General features: G+C 34.9%; 1 long non-coding RNA gene across 1 annotated transcript in view; it reads right to left on the reverse strand.

Annotated features, from left to right (window-relative positions):
• The window catches only part of LOC119252531 (uncharacterized), an 89,017-nt gene that overhangs the window by 22,225 nt on the left and 40,256 nt on the right, over window positions 1-26,536 (reverse strand). The window contains exons 2-3 of the long non-coding RNA XR_005126843.2: window positions 24,143-24,201; window positions 22,238-22,330 (exon numbers count right to left, since the gene is read on the reverse strand). This is a non-coding gene — a long non-coding RNA (uncharacterized LOC119252531). The remainder of the gene's footprint in view (window positions 1-22,237; window positions 22,331-24,142; window positions 24,202-26,536) is intronic.

Here is a 26,536-nt window from a genome sequence, read left to right on the forward strand (position 1 = left end):
GACAACACGTGAGGAGAAGCAGTCCTCTTTCCCTCAAGAGCAAAATACACATCTGTCTAAGGAGCTGGAGAAACTGATGAAGGAGACACATGGGGAGCTGTAGAAGCTATGGTCTGGCTGCTCAGCCAACCAGGATGGGGGTGGGGGTGCTAGTGGTGGAATGGGGGGGATAAGGGGATGCCCAGCAGATCAACAGTGATAAACAGTGATGGAACAGTTTCCTGCACTGCCCTTCCCTGTGAGACAAGACTATGGAGGTGACAGCTTACTTCACTATCTAAATTTCATACAAAATGTCCTTGTTCTGGCACTCCTAGCTCCTAACTACAGAGAAGGGAATTCTGAGAAACATACCTAACTTAAATGAGCACAATACAAATCCACACAATCATCTTCATTGTATACCTATAAAATAGTACATGAAGGGGACATATTCTAATTGACACCACTAATTCTCTATGAATGGTTGAGTATTTAGGACTCTGAGATGCCCCATAGTGTTTTTATATATATATACGCTTATCTTGCACATAATCTCAAAGGACCCTGGTGTTTGGTATTTGTAAATTGCCAAGTTTACTGATTCTTCTGCTCTTTGATCTATCTAATCCTACTTTCTTTGAGGTTTCAGTTAAATGTGAAAGTCAAGAAGTCTTTCCTGACTTGTAAACTTGATTTGTGGGGCTCTCTTGTGCTCCTCTGTATTAGCTCTGCCCAAGCATTCTTACTTTTCAGCTTAATTGCATAAGCACTTGTCTGTGTCTTTCCTTAAATTCTAAATTACTTGGGGACAAAATATTTTTGTTTACTATTGGATCACCAGTTCTTTGAAAAATTCTTGGCACAGATGAGGTAAGCAATCAGTGTTTTTGAAACTCGTGAAGTTATGCTGTTAGCCAAACCAAGAAGATTTATTATTTTTATTTTTCCTGTTTGCAAAATACATTCTGATGTTAACTATTTATCTGCATTTTCTTCAGAAAAATGGAGTGACAATCTGCTTTCCCCGTGGCCTCATGGGCATTTTGCCAGTCTTTGTGGATAAAAATCATTTAAATGTTTGCCAGTAGAGCCAAGTGATTAGCAAATACCTACTGAAATAAAGGCCACTTTACTGCCAAATAACGATGTTTTGAGATTTTCTATTTTGTATTGATTATTATTAAAGTTAATAAGCAATTGCTAGGTACCATATCCCTGCTAGCCTTCTAGGAAAATCCGTATGAAGCATTGCTTTTCTTCTGGCAAATATTCATGGGAAATAAATATTAATATTGATTTTTGTGTCATTGTCCAAGGTTCATCTCTCAGAGTATTTTTACAAATAGTGGATTCAACCTAAAGGTGGGGGGAGAGACTGTGAATAAAAGATAAGCAAAATAAATTTTGGTGTCTGAATATTTTGTTTTTCAGTTACTGTTATCAGTATAGTTTAAATGTTAGCTTTTGTGCTATTTAAACATGTCAGTTACTGGAAACCTAGATATATGAATGACTCGGTAGAGGTGGGAAAATAACAGTTTCTTTTCCAAAATTTGTGCCATGGCAATATGGATTACATTATTTTCTGATGATAGTTTTATTTTGTTTTTTTTACACCAAAACTAGTAAGTTCTAAGATAAGTATTAAATAGATTTCCCTTCTTGAAGCAATTTTTAACCAAAAAATCATTTCATCAACCCAAATATTAGTTCTATTTTCTGTTTCTTTTCCTTCATAATAGTTTTAGTTTGATGAAGTCAGATTTTTAAAATGTCTCATCAGGACTGGCTCAACATCTGCTCATTTCCCTCACCTCTCAGTCCTTGGCAGCCACCATTCTAGATGCTGTACACTGTCTTTCTAAAATTGGTTTCATTCATTTAACATGATGTCCTCCAGATCTGTATATATTACACAAATGGTAGGATTTTCTTTTTTTTTTTTTCAATGTTAGATATTATCCATTGCATACAGACACTGTATTTTCTTTTCTGTTATTCCAAGAATAGATGCTTAGACTGTCTCTATATCTTGACTATTGAGACTAGTGCTTCACTGAACAAGGGTATGCAGATATCTCTTGGAGACAGTGATTCTGTTTCTTTTGGGCATATACCCAGAAGGGCGTGCCTGGAGAGCTAAAGTGTAGTGAGGTAGTTATAGTTAACAATACTGTGCTGGCCTCCCTGGTGGCGCAGGGGTTAAGTCTCAGCGCTATGAGGCTATCAGCAGTCACTGCATCCTGAGTTCGATCCCTGGCCAGGAAGCTGACCTACATGGCTCTGCAGACCTCTTCTGTCTCTCCTGCTGCTCCCCTCAGCAGTGTATTTCAGTAGATCTGCCTGTTCTGCTCCCCACTCTGTCTTTGGTGAATCCTCTCGCCTCCCCCCACCTCTGGCCTACACCCACACATCAGGTTTTGTATTTTACATGTATATAATTTTTATTTGTCAAGTATACCTAAATAAATCTAGAAAAAATTAGACAGTTATTACTAGACTTTGATTTTACTGATTCAGTCTTCATGAACAGTAAGAGGTAACTCTCAAAGCATGGTAGAATGTTAAAATGTCACAGGTAAAATTTTAATAGATTAAAACAGATGCAGTCTCAATAGTCTGTCTAATAAAGGATAGACAAATCACTTTTCTTTCTCTGGATAATTTTATAATTGGTGCACTCCAGGATTTGAGAGAAATGGCTGTGATTCCAAGTATTCTACTCTTTTAGATTTACACCTGTAGATAAACTTCCCTGTATTCTCCATTACTGACAGATTCTACTATCACGTATATCTTTCAAATCAGCTGCCCACAGGTAGCAGACTGGAGGTAGTGATACAATGGAGATGATGGGTGAGCACAGAGGACAGTATGGGTAGTGCCTGAAGGTACCTATGGCATCTTTTTTTCTTTTTTTATTATTTATTTAAAAATTTTATATATATATTTTTTACATAATTATTCATTTTTGTACAGTTTGCTTTCTCTTCTCAGGTGTAGTCCCTATAAAATTGCCACCACCAAGTTCCCCATGAATCATCACCACAGTCTCTTGGGTGCTTCCTGTCCCTGTTTTAATGTTTCTCTCTTCCCCTCCCCTGCTGAATCTTTAAAGACTTATCCCCTGAAGCAAAGAAAGTGAAAGAAAAGATAAACAATTGAGATTACAACAAACTAAAAAGCTTCTGTAGAGCAAAAGAGCAATAACCAAAGCAAAGAGACACCCTGCTGATTGGGAGAAAAAATTCACACTCCGCACAACTAATAAGGGACTGATTTCAAAGATCTATAGAGAACTCACAGGACTCAAGCAAATGGGGTCTCCCTGGTGGCACAGTGGTTAAAGGCAGTGCTATCAAGCTATTGCCAGTCACTGCAGCACGGATTCCCCAGCCGGCCAGGGAGGTGACCCACATGGTGCAGCAGACCTCTCCTGTCTTTTCTGCTGCTCCCCTCAACAGTGTATTTCAGTAGATCTGCCTGTTCTGCTCCCCACTCTGTCTCTGGTGAATCTTCTCATCTCCCCCCGCCCTCCTGCACCTCTGGCCTACACCCCAGCTCTTGTATGCATAAATAAATAAATCTTAAAACAAAACAAAACAAAACAAAACCAAGCAAACAATCCAGTCAAAAGATGGGCAGAAGAGCTAAAAAAAAAAAAAAAAACAAAAAAACACTTCTCTGAAAAGGAAACAAAAATGGCCAACAAATATATGAAAAAATGTTCAACATCACTTATAATCAGGGAAATGCAAATGAAAATCACAATGAGATACCACTTCATGCCAGTGAAAATGGCACATATTAAAAAAAAAATACCTTTGGCATCTTAACACTTTCTTCCTCAAATTTTGCATCTTTGTTTCATAAGAAATAATTCTCAGTGAATACTTTGGCTTTTAACTTTGAATTCAATAATCTACTGAGGTTTTTAACAGTATTCATACACTTATTATATCTTGCTGATTAGAATTAATTGAAGTTTTACGACTTGCATTATAGAGCTTTAAAATATTATCATTATCATTTTTGTGTTTTTTGACATTTTTGTGCTTAAGCTTATTGAATAGATTTTTTTCACCCTTGGGATAAGAGAAATTTTATTTCAGTGGGCTAGTGTTATTTCCTGGGGTGTTCACAGGTCTTTTCTCATAGTCTAAGGGATACCCCAGTGTTCAATTCATTTTATTTCCTTGTATGGAACACCTTTCCCCTGGCTGGTACCTCAGATGAATCATAGTTTTCAGAAGCTATATGGCTGGATTCCAGTGTAAGAAAGGGCAGGGAGAGAAGAGTCCAAGCAGCTGGTGATTGTTTCTGGGTCAGGCATTTTCTTCTCCATCCATCTCTTCTTTCTTTTTTTCTTTCCTTTTTTTTTTTTTTAATCCCAAACCCTAGAGAGATGTCAAGACCACAGAAGATAATAGAATGATGCCAAGACCATAGAAGATAACTAACTTTTCAAATGAAAGTGAGGGAGAGCCAGACAGAAAAATAATCATTACAATAGAAAGAAGTCAATGGCTGAAATTTCTGAGAAAATGGGTCAGGTGTCTTACTCCTGAATGCTGGTGCTCTACATGGGCTGGGAGACAGGAATCAGAGAAAGATGTTAGCTATGTTTTGTACCCTCTAGCTTGCCTGGCAAAACAGTGGGATGCCGTGAGCTCCTTGGTCTTCTCAATGTGGTTGTTCAGTGCTCCAGCTTGTCTGGCTAACAGAATGTAGAAGCCAAATTCCCTTGAAGTCTCACCAAGCATCCTTTAACTTCAACAGTTCTATTTTGAGCTCACAGTGTTAAGACAGAGCCCCATACTACTTTTCTTTCAAAATGCTTCTTCTATATACTCTAGACTGGAGGCAAGGTGAGCTATGGCCCATTTGTATATTACAGAGAAGGAGAAAAGAGGAAATTGGGCAGAAAGTAGACATGTCCTAGAATAAGTAAGCCTTTGCCCTACCTCCCGATCAATTCATAGGCTGGCAGGGGAAAAATGACAGTGTTCCCCATAGATATTTGATAAATTTAAACTAAATAAACATGCTCTTATTCCCAATTGCAAAACCTGTTTCCAAAGACACATGGAACATGTTTAATTTAGCCTGAGTCATTTTATGAAGGAGTTTGGTTTGGATTGCATATTTGCATATAATATAGTATTTCCTCTCTTCTGTGGAGTGTTAGGTTGGGTGGTTTATTTGAGATCTCTTTTGTTGTCCCTGCAAAAGTCAGTGAAATCCTAGATCATGTAAAATAAGGCAGCTCTGAAATATACTTGAAGCTACAAAGTTTAAGGCTTCCAGCTTAGTTTTTCTTTTTCAAAATTGTTTTGATTATTCAGGTTCCCTTGTGGTTCCGTATAAAATTTAGGATTCTATTTTTCCATTTGTGAAAAAAAAATGCCATTGAAAATTGACAGGGAGGGGCCTCCCCGGTGGCGCAGCGGTTGAGCACCGGGTTGCGAGGCTGCCCACAGCCTCTGCAGTGCCAGTTCGATCCCCAGCCTCCAGGCGAGGGTCCCACATGGCACGCAGACCTCTCCTGCGGCACCCACTGCTCCCCTCAGCAGCTGCTCCCCTCCTTCGTCAGTCTGCCTATTCTGTTCTCCGCTCTGGCTCTGGTGATTTCTCTGGCTCTGGTGAATTCTCTCACCCTCCCGCGCTTCTGATTGTACCCAGTGCTTGTATAAATAAATAAATAAATTAAAAAAAAAAAAAAAGAAAGAAAATGACAGGGATTCCATTGACTTCATACATCATTTTGGGTACGTTGACTATGTTAACAATACGGTCTTCCAATCATCAAACACAGGATGTTCCATGTATTTGAGTTTTTTTCAACAATGTTTTATAATTTTCAACGTAGAAGTCATTTGCTTCCTTGATTAACTTGTTCTTAAATATTTTATTATTTTTCATATAATTATAAAATGGAATATTTTCTTAATTTGTTTTTGGATCATGTTAAATCTAGGATGCTAATATTTTATTGAGGGTATTTGTAAAGATATTTATAAAGTATATTGACCTCTAGTTTTCTCTTTTTGTAATGTCTTTTTATGACTTTTTTTTAAAGATTTGTTTATTTATTTATACAAGCACCGGGTACAGTCAGATGCGCGGGAGGGTGAGAGAATCCACCAGAGCCAGAGGGGATAGCAGAACAGGCAGAAGGACCAAGGTACACTGCTGAGGGGAGCAGCGGGCGCCGCAGGAGAGGTCTGCGCACCAGGTGGGACCCTCGCCTGACGGCCGGGGATCGAACTGGCGATGCAGAGGCTGCGGGCAGCCTCACAATATGCAGTGCTCAACCTCTGCGCCACCGGGAAGGCCCCTTTTTATGACTGATATCAGAGCAATCCTGACCTTCTGGAAGAGATTGGAAATGTTCCTTCCTCTTCAATTTTTTTTTTTTTTAATTTTGAGAAATATTGGCATTAATTCCTCTTAAACTGTTTGGTAGAATTCACTAGAAAAGACATTTGTCCTGGGATTTCCGTGTGGGGAGATTTTTGATTACTTATTCAATCTCCTTACTTATCATTCCACTCAGATTTGTTATTTCTTCATGATTCCGTCTTGATAGGTCTTATATTTCTAGGAATTTATCTATTTTTTCTAAGGCATTATTTTGTTGGTATATCATTGTTTATACCCTTTTTATCACTGTAGCCTCTGTTGCAATGTGTCGCCTTTCACTTCTGATTTAATTTGTATCTGCCTTATTTATTTAGTGTAAAATTTTGCAAATGTTATTGTTCTTTAAAAACAAACTCATTTTCATTGAATTTTCAATTCTCTATTGCATTTATTTAAGCTTTCTTTCCTTCCTCCCTCTCTCCCCCTCTCTCTCCCTCTCTCAACCTCTCTCTCCCACTCCCTCTCTTTTTTCTTGCTAACTTTGGGGTTAGTATTTCCTCTCTTCTGTGGAGTGTTAGGTTGGATTGTTTATTTGAGATCTCTTTTGTTGTCCCTGCAAAAGTGAGTGAAATCCTAGATCATGTTTGCTGATTGACTGCTCCCAGTTGGTCTCATTCAATTAGGAAAAGGTTACCAACAGCAATTGTTTCTGCTCCCTGCAATTTACTCATTGTTGCTACTTTATCAGTGCTTTCTTTTTAAGGATTTATTTTGTTTACAAACCTCTAGCAAGGTCATTAAGTCTCTGTGTCTGAAATAGATAAAAGCAACTGCTAGTCTCTGTTCATTCATGGTGTATGTAATAGGGTCTTCAAGGATGTTTTTTGTTGATAAGTTTCTGCTTATTAGCAGTTAGTCATAAATTAGATTGCAAAGTATAATGTATTTCTTTATATTATATGTAAGTATGTATATTTGTAAATACTATGAAGTATTTTGTTAAACTGAATTTCTGTGGCATTTGTTTCTTGTCTCAGTTATATGCCAATTTCAAAACAAAATACAATAAGAAAATTTGGTATAAAAAAGTTTCTCTAGCTGCCTATGTTTGTAACTATGTCTAATAGTATTTAATAGTAATATCTTACACATTTCTACTTCTATTATGACCAGTTCATCCACGAAAGTGTGAAACTAGGCAAAGAAAGCAAAGAATGAATACTCAAAAACACTGATCTGGGAAAGAAAGTCTTTGTAATTGAAACCAAAACTTTCCTCTGAATTTTATAAAATAATTAAAAGAGTAGCAATGTTGAGTCACAGTGATCTCACTAGATAATAAAAGTATGACAATTCACTATAGGAATAAAATTTTTGCTGCTTGGGATAAAAAATCTTTAATCATAATTTTACAGAAGGTGCAGAAGTCATTGATATGACCATTCTTATTCTCAGTTCTTAATGAAACTCAAGAAAAAAGGTCAAATCACAATTGTGTCAAGGCAATTGCAACATTCATTAAAGCAACCCATCCCAGGTATAAAGCTGTTTCAGTATTTTCAGGGTATGTTGGGGTAAGTCTCAGAGGATTCCTTTCCCTTAGTGTATTATTTTACAGTGATTATATCAAAATGTTTTATCTGATCTTATTTTTCAATTTAGGTAAGTTTTTTTTTCTAGGTGCAAAGCAAACACAACCAGAATTATGGCCATTATAGCATGAGCATACACATGTAAATGTTACATATACTACAGTTTACATGTTTATCCACCAAAATACACATAACAATGGGTGGATGGATGGCAGCTGTCTTAAGATATTCTTTTTTTATTGTAAAAGTTAGCAAATAATGCAATGAGCAACTAAATGGACCAGGGAACCAAAAAGTTTTCAGAATCTGTAAAGGAAAATACATTCAGTTTAAGTGTGTTTTTGAATAGATTGTTCAGCAGTGCCACTGCCAAGTCTTTTCCCTTTTGAGGAGACTTAGTATGGTTTGTTTATTTCGTAGAGTTTGTGGTCCAGGGTAAACATAATACATATCATCTCAACTGCAACTTTGGGAGTGAAAAGAATCTTTTATTAATTGATATCAAGGAAATAGACATAATATGGCATTCTACTAGGCAAATTAACTCGAATTGTGATCTCAGAAAAATTGGTTCACTTTCAATTAATTAGCTACTTAAATAAAGCTTTTTGATGTTTATAGCTTCTCTCTGAGGTGTTTTAATTTAGAGATGATTTAATTTAGAGCTCAGTTGCACATCAATGGGCAGAAAAAAATATTCAGACTTTTGGCATTCTTTGCCCAGGATGCTCTTTCCTGGATTATTTTTCACCCTTCAATTTCTACTCGGATTAGTATCTCCTTACATAAGACTTTCTTGTCCCTCAGTCTACAGTAGCCCCACAGTTTGAACTCCAGATTAAATAAGGAATGTTTTTCTGCCTAGTAGAACAAAAACATGTAAATGTGGAAAGAATAACCATAATAAGCAAGACCATTCTGAAACCATCATAGTAGTAAATAATTCAGGCAATTATCATCAATACATGCTAAAACAATTTCATTAGAGTTGGTCAGGAACAAAGTCCAAAGATTTCCCCCATAAGATATTTACAAAGGGAAAATAATCACTAAAGTTGAAATAATCTGAGACCGACTCCTTTAAATGATAAACTAAAGGTAATATTCAAAATGAGAAAAATTATTATTGGATGCTTTTTGGTGTGACAGTACAAATCCATAGAGAACCAGCAGAAATACCTAGCACCCCTTTCATTATCATTTGCTATAATAATAATTTTCTCCAATTTCTTTTGCAATTACTAAATAACTAATTTTTATTTATGGGGCAATTTAAATTCTTATCTCACATATAAAATACATAGATAAGTAAATTATCCTTGTATTATTATAAATTATCTTACATATATACTTATGCTTACCTTATCTCCTTAACTATACTTTCAATTATTTAAGTGTGCAGAGTATTTATCTACAAATTTATATTCCAATAAAGCCTAGTTCATAGTGCACATAGGTTCTTCAGCTGAGAAATTTTTTCTGAGCCTGAATCTGCTTATCTGAAGTCACAAGGCTGAGTCATATTTGCCTGTATTTTTATGGATATTATTATGATTTTTAAAAAATTCTTTCTTTTGTAGTATATATCAAAACAGAAAATAATTGCTTTTAGAAGTCATAGTTGTTAATAATACAGGAAAGATTTGGATTCATAATCCAGTAATGGCCCTGAGAAGAGAAATCTTAGGACTCACTAGACTTTACAAAATGACAAAAATAAATTTAAGTTTTTTCCAATCAAAAAAGTGTCCATTTATTTTTCTGTGTCAGAGTGTGAATATAGATATGCTATCATTATCTTTCTATACTGTTTTGGTGATGTCCTATGCTAGCAATGTGTTTTAGTAATATGTTACTTTGTATCTTTGGTAAATCTTCTGTTGACATATGAAATGCAGCCACATTGGAAAGACGATTTGTTTATGAAGTCACAAATTGTAGACCAGTGATGCTGTCTTGTTATATTCTTCTTCCAAGGGATTTACATCCAAATAAATGGTCCCATGTTGTCCAGAACGACTTTAATTTTTTAGGATTAAAGTTGGTATTGCAGATTATATATACATAGATGTGTGAGACTAAGTGTGTCTTTACTGCTGGGTGTCTTAAAGCTCATTTACTTCAGTGGTTTCTAATTGAGGGACCATTCGGCCCTGGTGAGCTGTGGAATTAGTGCAAGCTTTCCAGAAATACATCTGTGTTTGACACATAGCCTAAGCACCAAATGAATATCTTTTTCATATATAGTTTTTTAATGGTAGATGTTATTGTGATTGATAAAATTCATTTTTGAAAGTGTTACATAATTCATGGCATCATTTTTCCATGTATTTCTTAATAAATATTTAATTTTCAATTGTGATCCTATAGGAGTCTAAGAAAACTTAAAAATTTTAAAGAATCTTTAGTTCTGAGGGACAAAATGAAGTGGTTTGGAGTGAAGAATTATTAATTTTTAATGTAAAGGAAACATGGCTAGCTGTTGACGTTTGTTATAACGTTTTGTTCTGTAGTGTTATGAAAGACTAAACTTGTTTTAAAATGCTTTAGCAATTAAAATTAAAGGTCCTTACACTCAAAAACATGACCACATTTTCCTAATTTAGCTTTTTTCCCAGAGGTTCTCAAATAGGAGTTCAGGCGTGCTGGGATATCTGAGAAATTTTAATGGGCCTATAGAGTCAAAATCCTTTTTATACTAATATTGAGGCATTATTTGCCTTCCATTCTTTTCTCTCATGAGTTTCCAGAGTTTTATGGAATAGGATATTGCAGCAGATGGAACACAAAAGTAGATATAAGGATCCGGCTCATTTCTATAAAGCCAAAAATAAAAAAGACTTGTAAAACTATAAAGCAATGTCACCATTTTATTATTTTTGCTTTATACAAGATATAATTTCATAAATAGATTGTTTAATTAGAGTAAGTTTATTAGTTCAAATAAATCAATAAGAGTTTTAAAATTATTGGCTTTAATTTTCAATATAGAAAAAAAAAAATATATATATATATATATATATATATATCACATACAAACAAAGCCCTTTGGGGATTCTCAATACTTTTTAAAAACGGAAAGGGGCTCTGATGCCAAAAAGCTCTAGCACTGCTATTTTAATTTATACAAGTATCTTCTCTACCACAGTTCTAGACGGACGCTGATCCTAGTACTTATTTGATAATTTCAAATTCTAGGAAGACTCTACATTGCTATTTTTTATCTCAAAGTTCTGTATAAAAATTTGGTAACGAGAAAATAAGAGCTTAATAAGAAGTGTTATCCTCTTTTTATTTCCAAAGAAACAACTCAGTAAGCAATGAAAAGCGGATTATTTGCTAACAATTTCAACATTCCTTTTATGCCACCAAATATAACTGGCTAAAAGAAGGAAGTTTTTAGGGTACCAGTCAGTTACTGGACTACTTATCTTTTAATCAGTAGTATATTAATTCTTACTAAGATTATTTTGATTTACAAAACTGCATATGATTTAGGGATAAAAGTTCACACCTCTTCAGATGTATGTTACCACATTCACCACCAAAGACCCTTTATCATTTACCATAGTCCACTACCCCCCATTGCTTCCAACCCCACCCTCCCTCTCTAGCAGCCTCCATTCTACAGTCAGATTTAGGATAAGGAAAATTTTTGTGACTAGTAATTTCCTTCCTTCTGACTTTAAAGGAACTTGAACATATCTTAGCTGTCTGGATAACGATACTTTAATACTGGATTTCATGGTCAGACAACTTATTACTGATTGGATGTCCCCTTGACATCAATTTCTGTTCACTCTGATGCTTATTGATGTCACATATGACTCCAGTTCAACCTAATGGCTAAGAAGAGATTGGATGAATCTGTTGGGTTAGATTGAGGTAGACTTGCCATTTGTATGGGTGAGATGAGGCTCACTAGTGAAAAGGACAATTTTCTTGACTATTTGGCAAAAGAATAAATGTGTATTTTTCCATGAAAAGGCAAGGAATATGGTTCCTCTTTACAGAAATGTCTCTGGTGTTGAGGTGCACAATGGAAAAATAAATGATGCATCTTTTCTGAATAGTCTTGGCCTCTGGGTGTTTTATCCTGGTAGCACACTTTTCTGAACAGAAATAAGAAGCAGAAGAAAATGGGCAGAGCTGATGCATTTTAGGACTAAGCACAAATGGTGGCCAAGACATCCAGGTGGTAGTTACACATGTACAAAGAAGGAATGTTAAAATGTGTGTTAAAGTCAATGGAGAAGCTCAGTTTGCTAATAAAAATATTACAGAGAAATAAAAGGGGTCAAGGGCAGACTCCACACAATGCTTTTATTTAAGGTGTGGCAAGTGGAAGGAAATTGTGCACTAATCACCTGATTACAAATTCCTTTGAGAAGGGTACTTATACAATTTTGGCATATTTTGAACATATTATGAACGAATAAGTCACTAGATACAAGGAAAATACAGTTATTTGGAAATTAAGGGAATAGTTTAAAAAGCTAAGGGTGAGCATTGGGTAAGAGTAATAATATTATTCATTGTTTTTAAGGATTTGTGCAAAATGAGCATTAGTAAAAATATTTTGGGACATGACTTCATAAAGTTTATTAACGAAATGTTTTAAATAAAATGGTGCAGCATTTGAAGGGAATCAAGATAATAGCAATGGGCAAATTGTAAAGAAAATATATGTGACTATGTGGCGAATATAGATTGTTCTTTTAAGAAATTTGGTAGGAGGGTGTGGAGAGAGGCAATGACAATTTGACAGTGTAACAGGTACAAGGTAATTTTTTGATACTGTGCTTTTGATGTTTTAGGGTAAAAGGTATAGCAACTTTTTCCATTACAGTTCAAATATTTGGAACCAGATGGGGTGGTGGAATAATGTATACCAAATGATGTTTAAACCTTTGTAATCATAACCATATGAAACTAAAATATTAAAATATGGATAAAACAATTGACATGATCCTTATGTTTAAGAAAATATGATTTCCCAAGGGTTTTTTTCTCAATTAGATAAGATAGATAAGACTCATGCACAATAGGACAACTTGAGGAATAATCAGATTCAACTTTAGCCAAAGAGACTTAATCAGGGGCCATCACTGCCACTGTGAAGTTTATTACTATTGTTGTAAGCAAGGAAATAGCGACCAGCTCTCCATTTCTTTGAAGTCTTCAAAAAATAGAGGGGGAAAAATCAAGCAGAATATTTTCTTAACCTGTATTAGTAACTGTAAACATTTTTTACAGTTTTGGGAGTTTGGTAAGTTGGAAAAAAGTAGAGAATAAGAGAGAAAGAGATAGACAGACAGGCAGACCCAGAAGAGTTATACACATCACTTATTCATTTTGCACACTGTTGTGGGTTTCCTAGCACCCTATATTAGGTTGTATATTAATTTTATATTATATAATATGTTGTACTGCACATACAGGTTGTATATTATTTGGTTTGTTAGACACTAAATATAGTTCTTTACACAAGGTCTTATTTAACTGAGATGCACTATTCTAAGTTTCAGACAATGCATATATTCTTATGTTCTGATTCTTAAACCTTTTGAATCTCAAGGATATCTTTGGTTGTACAGAAAAGAATCTTGAGTCATAAGTTACTCATTCTATATACAATCACCTGGGGTCATTTCTTGTTTTAGTCATCCATTGCTTAGCATATAATTTTGAGCAGAATAAAGTCATACAGGTGATGTAGTAAATAAGTACTTTCTTGAGGACAGTCATAAAATAGTATAGTTGATAATTAGCTTGAATACGTATTTTGAAAATATGCATTGCTCTATATTATGTATTTTTTGGTTTGGTAATTTTCTTAAGAAGATTTATTTATTTATGCATACAAGAACTGGGGTACAGGCCAGAGATGTGGGGGGGGGTGAAAGGATTCACCAGAGACAGAGATGGGAACAGAACAGGCAGATTGACTGAAACACTGCCGAGGGGAGCAGCAGGCGAGTCAGGAGAGGTCTGCTGTGCCATGTGGGTTGCTCCCTGGCCGGCTAGGGATTGAACTTATGCTGCAATGTCTGTGGGCTACTTAAATTTTTGTATAAGATTTACATTTATCCCTATTGCACTTACCTTGTTCAAGTTTCTCAGCCCATGTATATTTTCTTGTCTTTTCTTTTTCATATCTTAAGTCTGTCATTTAACATGTGAGTTTTTAGAATCAGCTTTGGTAGGTCACTAACTTCAGTAAGTCATTATGTCCTTACCCAGATTTTGAGTAGGATTACAACAGAATCTTTTACATGACCTAGAAAATGCTTGAATACTTGGCATGGGTTCACAAAACAGCAGTCTTAGTCAATGACTAATATGAATCCAAATAACTGGACTGTCAGCTACTGCTTATATCTTCAGTTTATGTTTAAGTCCATCATGCAAGTAGATAAAAAAGTGAAATATTAATGATTATATTCACTCTCTTCCTCATCCTTCCAGGCAGGTAGGGATCTAGATAACTGAGTAGTCCTGGCATAAATAGATATGCCAATCAGTGTCAGAAGCTTTAACAATTATAGGGTGTGAAAGTGTATAAATGATAAGGAAAAAAAGACCTGAGTTTATGCCTGAGTCAGTTTCTAGAAGGTTTTATATTAGAAAATCACTCCATATGGGTCTTTTTCAAATGCATTCAAATGCATTCCCTATCCAGGGATGAAGAAGTTGTCATTCTTTTATTTTTTTTTTAAATCTCTACCTCTATTCTCTGTCTTTGATATTTATTAAAACTCAACCTTTTATTTAGCATTTAGAACTCATACATCATTATTAACCTGAGTGAATTTTCATGATTATATCTCCACCCAATGTTTTAGAAATGCACTTATTTCTTGTGGTATCCAATTCTGATTTTATTCCCAGGTATTACTTTTCAGCTCCCCCTTTTCAATATACAGTATGGGTCAGTGTTGACCCATGGAAACCCAGGGGATATGTCAAATTATAAAACTGTGGGCACCCAGGAACCTGAATCAAAATTTTATGCTTTGACATATTCATCATGAAAACTTTTGAACTGACAGTATGAAGTCCTGATCATTGTAAATATCTATGTTTTTAACAGTCCCTCATCATGGATGAATTTGAAACTCTTACCTTACCCACAGGTCCTGCCCCCCTATGTCAGATGCCTCTACCACTGTGCAGATGAGACAGGTGCAATAAATTCTTGTGACCAAAGAAATCTTAAATTTTCCAGTGTCTGCAAAGCAATATTTAACTTCCATTGCTGCTGCTGTTACCTTTCTTATACTCAACAGAAATGACTATTGTGTAACTGGTTATGAATTAATAGTACATCCAAATATTATATGTTTCACATTTTTTCCTCCTAAATATTTATAATTAAAATTTTAAAGTGTGGTCTTACAGGTAGTAAGTTTAGAAATCATATTTTTCTAACTAATCATTTTACAGATGCGTAAACTGAGACTAAGTTTAAAAAGTAGTCATCTAAGCAGAATTTAAAAATCTTCTGCCTGAACTTCTTGCTGACATTCTTTTCCATTCTACACTTTGATTCTGTCTTTTAAGTAAGAATATTTATCAATTTAAATTCTCCATTATCAGTAATTTAGGAATAAGAAGCTTAATCTAATCCCCAATGTTATGAATGTTAGCAAAATATTTGAACAGCAACTCAGTTTTACATCTCTAAAACATAATCCATTATTTTTAAGATGGCAAAGCATGACAAATGATCCCTTTATGCACATCTGTGCCAATTCCTGTCCCAATGTATGTATGTATACATGCATGTATGAGTATGTATGTGTGCATGTAAGCATATGTATGTGTATGTATATGTGTGTGTATATTTCAGAAATGTCATACTTGCATAAAAATGGAGGCCTAAAATATAGTATGCTTTAAAACTATTAGGAGGGGAGATCATTAAAAGAAATTCTACAGTTAGAATGTTTAAATATTCAAGGAAGTTGATGGAAGCTGGAAATTGGAAGATGAGTTTTGTTCTTTTTATTTCTTTTCAAGTCAGGGGAGAAAGCGAGGCATCAAGTTCAGAGCTATGTGTCTTGGTCTCATATTGAAAGATAACAGAATCTCAAGTCCTGGTAATTTTCTTGCTGTGTGTATCCATCATTGAATGTACTTTAGGAGGTGTTTCCTCCTGTCTGGGTCTGTTAACATGTACACGCAGACTGCCATCTGAGAAGGAATTTTCCCTAGTGACCATGACCTAATTTCTGGGTTCTGGCAGACAACTGACAGCCCATGTTTTCCTAGTTAGCATGTTGATTGCCTGCGTTTTCAGCATGCAGTCTTGGTAAGAGGAAGTAAGTGAAGAATTGGCCAACCCTTCTGAAATCAGGCTACTGTGCATGTTCAGTGCTTCTGGGCATAAATTCTTGTTTTGCAGGCATCTCTAGGTATCCAAAGTTTATTTTTTTTTTAAATATTTATTTATGTATTCAAGAACTGGGGTGTAAAGCAGAGGTGCAGAAGGTGAGAGGATTCACCAGAGAGAGTGGGGAGCAGAACAGGCAGATCTAGAGAAATACACTGCTGAAGGGAGTAGCAGGCAAGGTGGGAGAGTTTGCTGTGTTGCTGTGGCTGATGATAGCTTGATAGCACTGTCTTTAACCCCTGCGCCACAAGGGAGACCCCGTTCCAAAGTTTCTAACTGGTGTTTAGGCTTGAGTATATGCTTGGGTATAATGAAAATTGATGGATTCTAGAAGATGCCAGTTAACATCATGTTTGCCTAAGCAGGCATTTTTGTGAACTACTTTTTTTTCCTCCTTTAATTTCCTTTTACACTTATTCCTTTAATCCAAGGAAGAACATTTCTTTCTTGTAAGAACAGAAAAAAATGCTTATGCAGAGACAAAAGAACCATCACACTATTCTGTTTTCTGATCATGTGCATTCTTAGTGACACAGTAAGAGAAGTTTTATTAAATTAGTATTTTAAAACTTATTATTTCTGTTTAGGGAAAAAATGTCAGTGTTTGAAAATGTTATAGAATAGACTGATGGGAACATCTTTCAGCTTGCCTGGAATAATTTTAAATTGTATTTCTCGGCAAATATTGTTAAGTGTTTGCTTTTTTGCATTTATAGACTATAGGAAATTAAATAGGCTGTCTTTCCACAAGGAAATGTCATTGCTAGACTTATTTCATTGACTTTTAACTTGCTTTGTTTGTGTTTTGTACAAAAAACATTTTTTTTTTCTCTTTCAAGCAGTCTTAGGATGCTACTGCTATCTAAATGGAAGTTTAATAGTAAACATATTGGCATTTTTAATTGTCAAGCTGAAGATTTTTTTCTCTTTAGGTTTAACTAAAGGTCAGTGATAAAACCGATTGGAAAGCAAAGGACAACTCTATAAAATGTGTATTTTTTTTTCTTCTTGATTCTTGGGTTCATTTTTGCTATGCACTTTTCCTTAGAGGTATTTCTTTTTAGAGAAAATAAGGAAATAAATATTTCAAGAGGAGATAAGGAGAAGGATGCACCAAACAGGGTTAATTTGAAAGGAGTTGACATGGAAAGAAAGCCAAAGAATTATTTGCTGGTAGTGAAGATATAAATAAGATGAAAGATTGGCTACCTGCAAGAATTTATTTCTTAAAGACCACAAGCTAAAGTTTGTGTTTTTTTTTATTCTCTTATCCCTTAAGACAGCCATATTTTACCATTTTGCACATAAATAAAAATGACTTCCAGGCTTATTTGATTACAGCTTGAATTACCCTGTCACAAGATGACAAGCAATGACAAATAAGTTCCCCATAATGAAAAGTCTGGCAGACCCAGTATTCTCAGTCCAAGGTGGTAAGAGGAAACCTAGCAGATTTTTCTTTCATTTGGTCTCTTTTACATATTGGCTATAGTACTGTCAGTCTCTATTATATCATTAGGTCACCTGGAAGGTCTTACATTTGGCAGATCAATGTAAGTTTCAGGATCATTTTTCTGTCAGCCCAAGGCTAATGTAGCAAAGTTTGAATGATCAATTAAATTAGAGGAAAGGCTTGAGTTAACATAAATGTACTTTGCCTACTTGTCAACATGGGTAGACATACCTTAAATGACAGAATTCAATTTTCAGATTCCAGACTTTTTAACAGAGCAATAGCAAATCATCAGATTCATGGGTTTTGCTTCTTTATTAGTTTTTAAAAATGTTGACAGTCTTTCTGTACATTGCAATTACTCCAAACCCACCTTGACTTTATGCATTAGTAAATTGCATGGGAACTGTTTCTAAAAACAACTCATTCCTGGAGATGGAGAAGACAGTGTGAGGATTGCATATCATGGCATGGGATTCTTCAAGGTAAAAGACAATCTTAATTGTATTTGTGCTCTCTTGTCTGAATTAATGAACATATAAAGCTGTGAGTTAACAAAGACATTTCTTTAGAGAGGAAGATGAGGAAACTGAATTCCAGTGCAGTCCAACTGATGGTCAGTGTGAAGTAGTTAAACTTGAATAGTTTGGAAGTGGAAGTATCAAAAATGAAAGGAGCATTTTTGCTGTATTTAAATAGAAGTTTCCATTATGCAATATTTTTAGTTTAGACTCAAAAAAGTAAATGCCTTTTTCTGCAGAAAGAGGAAAGTTTAAATTTGTTCCTTTTTTGCCATATGTTGCATGAAAAAAAAATCACAAATGTCAGTTAGAACACAGGCTAGAAAGAGCAGAATAGTTATAAGGGCCAGAGTGATTCCCATTTGCAGCTCAACAATAAATTAACATTCAATATTTAATCAGCATGTTAGAGAGGAGGAAAGCTGTATAAAATAAGTATTTAAACTTTACCTTGAAGTGCTTGTGTCTCCAGGCCTTCAGGTTTATTTCATTCCTGGGTCTTTGAACATGCTATTTCATTTGTCTGGAAGTTCTGTTCCTTAGGACTTATATTAGGGGTCAACTCCTAAATTCTTCTCCGTGTTCCTGGAGCTCCTTCAAATACTCTAGCAGCATATTACATTTTCCTGTATTTCTTATTTTGCTTTTACTCCAACCAGAATTCAAGCACATTAAGGTATATATTATGTTTTGGTTGTAACAACTTTTCCAGTTTCTAGCATACCACTTGGCAATAGAGATAATAAACAAGTGTTTATTAAATAGATGTGCTAATTAAAGCAAAATATGAAACTCCATAACAAGAATATATAATCAAAGAAATGAAGATCCGAATACAGGTGAAGGGACACAGCCATCATTGATTATTTGATGTGTAGTGTAGGATAAGAAAGTAGAAAAAGCTAAAGCTAAAAATCTTCCACATTCATATATTCTGTTTTTACATTTATTACAATTGACAAAAATGTCAGATTTTAATCTAAAATTATTGCCATCACTAATACATTAGAATCCATCTCTTTTGGCTACCTAAGTACTACCTAAGTACCTTTTTAAATTCATATTTATTGTTACAATGAAGTTGTACATAATATCTTTGATTTTATAACAATATTGAAACTATGTCAAACTATTTGATTCCCTTTTTTCTTTATTATTTTCTCCAGGACTATATCAATTTTATGAGTCTTTTGAAAGAATCAACCTTTCACTTTAATTCTTTCTATTGTGCTTGTTATTATTAATTTTGGTATTTGTTTTCTTCTTGTTATTTTCTTTGAATTTAATTTACTGTTATGTTTTAATTTTCTTGTGGCAGATTCTTAGAACTGTCTTTCTTCTTTCCTAACATATAAAATTAAATTTTTTCTGCTTAATTCGGCCACATCTACATGTATTGATTCACTAGTGAGTTCTACCAAACAGTTAAAGATAAACTAATACCTGTCCTTCTCAAACTCTTCCAAAAAATTGATGAAGGAATGCTTCCTAGAACATTTATAAAGCCACTGTTACTCTGCTTCCAAATGCAGACAAGGTCATCACAAAAAAGAAAACTCTGAAATAGATCCCTGATGAAATATAGCTGCAAATATCCTCAACAAAATCTTGGCTAACCAATTTCAATGGTTAAAATGATCATACATCATGACCAAGTGGGATCTATTCCAGGGATACAACACCCACAAATAAATTATCACATCAACAAAAGGAAAAGTTAAAAAAAAGCACATGTTCATATCAATAGGTGGTATTTATTTATAGAATCTCTGTTCTGTTCCATTGAACTATGTTTCTGTGCCTATAACAATGCCATACTCTTTTGACTACTATAACTTTGTAATATAGCTTGAAATCAAGGATTATGATATCCCTAGTTTTGTCCTTTTTCAGGATTGATTTGTCCATTTGAGGTCTTTTGGGGTTCCATATGAATTTGGGTTATTTGTTATATTTCTGTGAAAATATACCATTGGACTTTTGATTGGTATTGCATTGATCTATACATTGTTTTGGGTAGTATCAACATTTTAACAATATAATTCTTTCAATCCATGAGTATTTAATATCTTTCCCTTTATTTGTGCGTTCTTCATACTTTTCATAATGTCTTATAGTTTTTAATGTGTAGGTTTTTATCTCCTTGGTTAAATTTATTCCTATATATTTCATTATTTTTGATACAATTGTGAATGGGGTTGTTTTCTTAATTTCTCTTTCTGATAGTTCATTATGAATGTGTAGAAATGCACCTGATTTTTTAATGTTGATTTTCTCAGATGAAAAACTGAGTTATGCCATGTGACATTTGTACTTATTATTTTCCAATTTTGTCAGTTAAGGTTGGTCTTTGGCTTCTCAGATTCTCAGCTTAGGGAACAGAAAATCAACCACTTGCCAGGAATGTAACTTTGATCTGGTCCCTTTATTTTCTTAGTCTAGAGTGTCTTTATCTGTAAATTGTAAGGATTGTACTAACTACAATATTTTATACAGAGATCATCCTGAATTAACCAGTTCAGAGAAGATGCAAAGCATTTAGAGTCTGTCTTGACTTTATTTCTCCATTTTGTAACTTTCTCTGACTGCCATCAACTTTCTTATTTTCCCTAAAGACCAGAAAAAGAAAACCTAGTGGAGTGTGGGCAACAAATGATTGTATTTAAGTTCTCAATACATATATAATTCTTTCTTTGATTCAAAACTACTTTTTTATTGAATTACAAGCTGTCAGGACTTGAGTATAACAAAAATTTCTGCACTTTAATCATTTAAAATGGCTTTTTCTAGTACAATATTTTATTTCAGTTTTTCAGGAAACTTATGAGGCAATAATCATTACAGTCATATTATAATAAGATAATAGTCTCAGTAAAATATCTTATCCAAGACTTCACTCTGCAGGTTAACTCCAAATATATCACTTTTTTCATATCACATACCATGAATAAAAAAAAGAGAAACTGCCATTGATTTATCTGATAATGTTTATCACAGAGAGGAGGAAAATAAATAAGGTAATGGAGTAGTTTTCTTCAGACAATATTCAGAGATTTTTATTGAGCTTTCTTAATCATAACATCAAATAGCCTTTTCTTTGATAAGAATGTTAGAACCAGGAAAGAAATAATAGATTCATTTTTTCTTCAGAAGAGCATGAGTGGAAATATGGAGATATTCCATTTTAATAACTTCGTAACTTTTCTTTATCTAGTTTTATTTTCAAAGTATGAATCAGACCCCCTTTTTTTCCACACCGATGAATGATGATTTGTTGATTTTATTTTTAATGTGGAAAACTTCTTAGTAGAATGTGCCATTTTATATAATATCTTCATGGATCATATTTAAGAGAATTTGGGAGAAATCTTAAAAATTAATCTAACATTCTTTCAACATGTTTACTCTTAATCTACATAATGACCACTATGGACAAAATATATTTTGTTGGGTTTTTTCTAAATAACATTTTCCCTTATTATTATATGTTAGATATATAAAGAAAATTTAATCTGAGCAAAAAAGAAAAAGTAAGATTATATTGTTCCTTTATACTAGAGAAAACAACCATTAACATTGTGATGAATATCCAATTATATGTAAACTATATATATTTTCCAAAAATGGAACCCACCGGTACATACTGCATTTTAAATTTTTTATTCACTTAAAAATGTGTTTGATTTCTTCCTAAGTAATTACCATTTTCCTTCAATGTTTTGTTTTTGTTTTTGTTTTTGCTTTATGTACACATAGCAATACCCTTCTTCTACAATATCAGTCTGTCTTGTCAAGTGAGGTAATTACTATTGTGAATTTTCTGTTTTATTCTCTTTCCTACTTTTCAAAAAGTACTTTCATGTTAATACACTCAAAAAAAGTGCATAAAATAAAATGAGCAACTTAATGTGTTATTTTTAAATAATCTCACCTGCAAACATCATATGTAAACACTATCCAAATGCATCTTGTTTAACCTCTTGTTCTCCGGTGAATATGGATTCAAGCCATTCACCTTCGGTACCTAAGGAAAGAGGGCTGTTTAGAGAAAGACTCTCGTAAAGGAGTTTGAAAAATAATTTTCAAAAGTGTATGTGAGAAGTTAAGGAGAGAATACTGTCAATCTGGAATACAAAATAGATTAAAAACATGGATGATAATAAGAGGAAGTCTCAAATTCCTCCCAAAAAATCTAGCAAGAGGAAGGTAGAAGCTTGTTTACTGAACTTGAAAATTACCAGGACATTTTTGAGATTATTGCGGGTTAGTTTTGGTGGAGTAAATTAAGGGAGATCATCATATCGAACTGGAGTAGATGGAAGGAAATTCCATTTTCTTTTAAGTAGCTTAGCAGAGAAAGAAACCTCAGGCAGTGTTTAAACAGGACTATTTCATCACAGTAGTTTAGGGCTGCTTCATTTGTTTGTTTTTAAGAAAATAAAGATTTAAGTATTTTTATAATGGGGTGGAGCAAGGAGTAACGAGTAGTAAAGTGTTGCAGGACATAACCAGAGCGCAGTGCTGGAGGGGACAGAACTGCATCATCAAGAATGGAAGCGGATTCCATTCTGATCTCTTCAGAGTAGAGTGAAGGAGGAACAATAGAATATGGATGATGAAGCTCTGTTGGAAGCTGAAGACTTTTCCTACTTGTTATCCATTTTCTCCACAAAATAATTTCTTTTTTTTAAATTTATTTATTTATGCATACAAGAGCTGGGGTGCAGGCCAGAGATGCAGGGAGTGAGAGGATTCACTAGAGACAGAGTGGGGAACAGAACAGGCAAACTGACTGAAATACACTGCTGAGGGGAGCAGCGGATGAGTCAGGAGAGGTCTGCTGTGCCATGAGAGTAGCTCCCTGGCTGGCCGGGGATCTATCTTGTGCTGCAGTGGCTGCAGATAGCCTCACAGTGCTGTGCCTCTTGCGCCACTGGAGAGACCCACTGTGAAATAATTTCCTAACGTTGACAAGGACAGCCTCAGCATTTGGGGATATTTTAGGAGAATGGAAGATGGTTTAATAGAGATAATGTAAAAGAGTGAAAGGCAGGTGTTAAAAAACTATGTGAAGTTGGAAAACATGCACTGATATTTACCCCAGGGCACAGACTGGATGACTTTTTTTCCTGCAGCTCTTAAATGGACCAGTGTAGGGAAATGTGGATTTCCCCCCTCATATTGGGACATTAGGCCAAGTAGGCAAGAGATTCAGGGAGTTTTAGTTTCCACATAAGTCATGGAGTATAAGTCATGAAAGAATTGAGGCCAGAAGTATATGAGGAGAGGGAAGCTCAAGACACTTCAGGTCTGTGTGTAGTCAAAAATCCAAGCAGCCTGAGAAAAATGATGGAACTACTGGAAGCAGGTGAGCAAGCTGGTGGGGAGAGTCCAGGATATATGCATTTAAGTTTTCACATGTGAGCAGATAAGGTTATTGCTATGACTACATATGGAAAAGTATATATTGAAAATCTTTCTCAAATATTGTTTTAAAACAGTTTTTTAAGAGGAAATAGGCTAAAGTTATATTTAAAACTACGAGGCACTGATTGATACATATAGGTCTAGGATACGTGTACTTCAAATAATTATGTTATGAACAAACTGTAACTGATTTTAGAATAGTAAAGAATAAAAAACTTAGGCATCAAGATTAGTTTCACTAATTTTAGGGAGCATTTTCTAGACTCTCCAACAAATCTCTGGAGTAGTGTTGTGGGAGGCTGTGTGTGGCTGTGTGTGGCTGTGTGCTGCATGCATAGAACAGAAAGGAAGAAGGAGATGCAATTTTTGAAATTGCTTATTCAAGTTAACTACTGAGATATTTACTGACCTGGCACCATTCTTTCAATTTCCTCTCCCTTCTTCCTGTGTTGTAGTGAGGCATGCACCCTAGAAGGAAGGGCAGAAGCTATTAGTAATGTGTCATGAAAAGAAATTGATCTCTTTTTGAAATTTTAAAAATGCATCATGCTCAAGAGCGCTTTGGTACTTTACTGAGATGGAAAGGCTCAATTATTTATTTATATGAGTTCAGAACTAGGTAAGGTCAATCAAAGAAATTTCTACTATGGTCTAGGGGTGATTTAAAAATAGGAAACTAAGAATGCTAGAAAGAATTATTTCATGTAAATCTTCTTGTTCTCATGTCTCTTTAACTAACTTCACTCTAACTATCAGGTATTTGATTCTGTCTCTTTAGTAAAAATAGAAAACATGGCAAGTGTAAAGTGTTAACTACAGATATTTATTATGATGAATTATATAGATGATGGAGTCTAGATCTAAGATCAAATAGATATTGTTAAGTAGTGACCTTTTGAGATTTTGTATGTATGCCTTGGCATTTTCACTGTTTTATCTAGTTAGAGTATTTTTTAACCATAGTAATGTAATTTATTAAAGGCTGATGCAGCCCTGACATTTTAATTTTTGAACTAGAAGCCCACATTAAACATGTATTGACTGTGCTTCCTGCTTGTCTCTCTGCTCTCTTTATTTCATTCTTTCCCCTTCTTTCTTTCTTATTTTTGAATTAGACCAGAGAATGAGACCATAGTTTCCATATGGAGCTGACTCTAAGGACAGAGTTTAGAACCTGCATAAGGAACAGGGCCAGGGGATGAAGCCCAAGTGAGAAAGGTGGTCATCGGGAGGAATAGCCTACTGGGGTTCAGAAATTATCTATTTATGGGCCTTCCCTGGTGGCGCAGTGGTTGAGTGCTGGGCTGTGAGCTGCCCACAGCCTTGCAGCACTGGTTCGATCCTCAGCCGCTGGCAAGGATCCCACATGGCGCACAGACCTCTCCTGCCACGCCCACTGCTCCCCTCAGCAGTGTATTTCGTCAGTCTGCCTGTTTTGTTCCCGGCTCTGGCTCTGGTGAATCCTCTCACCCTCCCACGCTTCTGACTGTACCCAGTTTGTATAAATAAATAAATAGATCTTAAAAAAAAGAAAAGAAATTGACTATTTCGGGGCTATTGCTTAAATAGGTAACTATAGTCAGAACAAGAGGAACACATTTTCTCATTTCCAAAGAAGTTGTAAATATGGAAAGATAGGAGTTAGCATAAATATGTTTTGATGCATTAGAATTGAAGGTATTAAAATAGATAATTTTCAATATGTATGGGTAGGTATGGAAAGAAATGGATATGTTTATGTGTATTCCCCCCCTGCCCCCAACTTGGTCCACTGAAAAGGTCTGGTTGCAATGACACTTCAGTCACAGTCCCATAGATAGGGTCAGACCTTGGTTTCTAAGTATTCTTCACTAAAGGAAACCAGAGCTTCTTAGAGAAATAGCCTCCTGGAGATACAGCTGATACAAAATGAACAGAAAATGTCTCAATTTCCTATAAAGCTTCATCATGCACATTCTATTGTGCCTCCTTTACTCCACTCTGAAGAGAAGTGTGATGGAGAGCTGATTTTATTTAGTTAACATGCCCATATGTAGCTTTTACTTTGTGTGTGTTGGACAATTCTAATAACTTGTTTAATGCACCTAACAAACCTAAAAATAAGGTATAATTATTTTCCTCGTTTCAAAGGTAAGGAATTGTGGTGCTGAGAAATTAAGGTAGGTTAAGTGACCTACCCAGCATCACATAACTGGAACAGGCAGGGCCAGGACTCAAATGCAAGCATTCTAGCTTCTCGGTGGATGTTCTTCACTCTGTGTTGTCACGTACACCTTTCCATAATTATGCATCTCTTCACTTAAATTCCTAACTAACAGAACTACTGCAGGTTTACTATAGCAAATCAATTCTGGCTAAGGCTTTAATTCCTTTAATGGGAACAATAGACTTTAATAAATTTAGTCCTTCCACTTTTCAAATTTTTGAGTGAGTTCATTTGTTATACTGAGTCATTCTATGCTGTGAGAGCTTTTTGGGTAATGATTCTTTTAGCATTAAGTTATTGTTATGACAGTATCATTAACTAACATCAATACTGTAGAAGTTTTAGGGGTATGGGTTCACACCCATTCAGATGTATATTACCACACCACACCCACCATCAAAGTACCAACAATCTCACCATACTCCATCAGACTCACCCCTTTGCTCTCATTCCTACCCTATCCATTTTTTGGACCATACACTCTCTGCAGCATCTATATAATTTGTCCATCTTCTTCAAAGACAAATTTATTGCAAGTACATTTAACTGTAGCAACCTCATTTTCTACTGCCTCCTCAATTATCTCTGCTATGGGTT

Source organism: Talpa occidentalis, unplaced genomic scaffold, assembly GCF_014898055.3.
Source record: "Talpa occidentalis isolate TD23 unplaced genomic scaffold, MPIMG_talOcc4v2.1, whole genome shotgun sequence".
In the NCBI taxonomy this organism is placed as follows: Eukaryota; Metazoa; Chordata; class Mammalia; order Eulipotyphla; family Talpidae; genus Talpa; species Talpa occidentalis.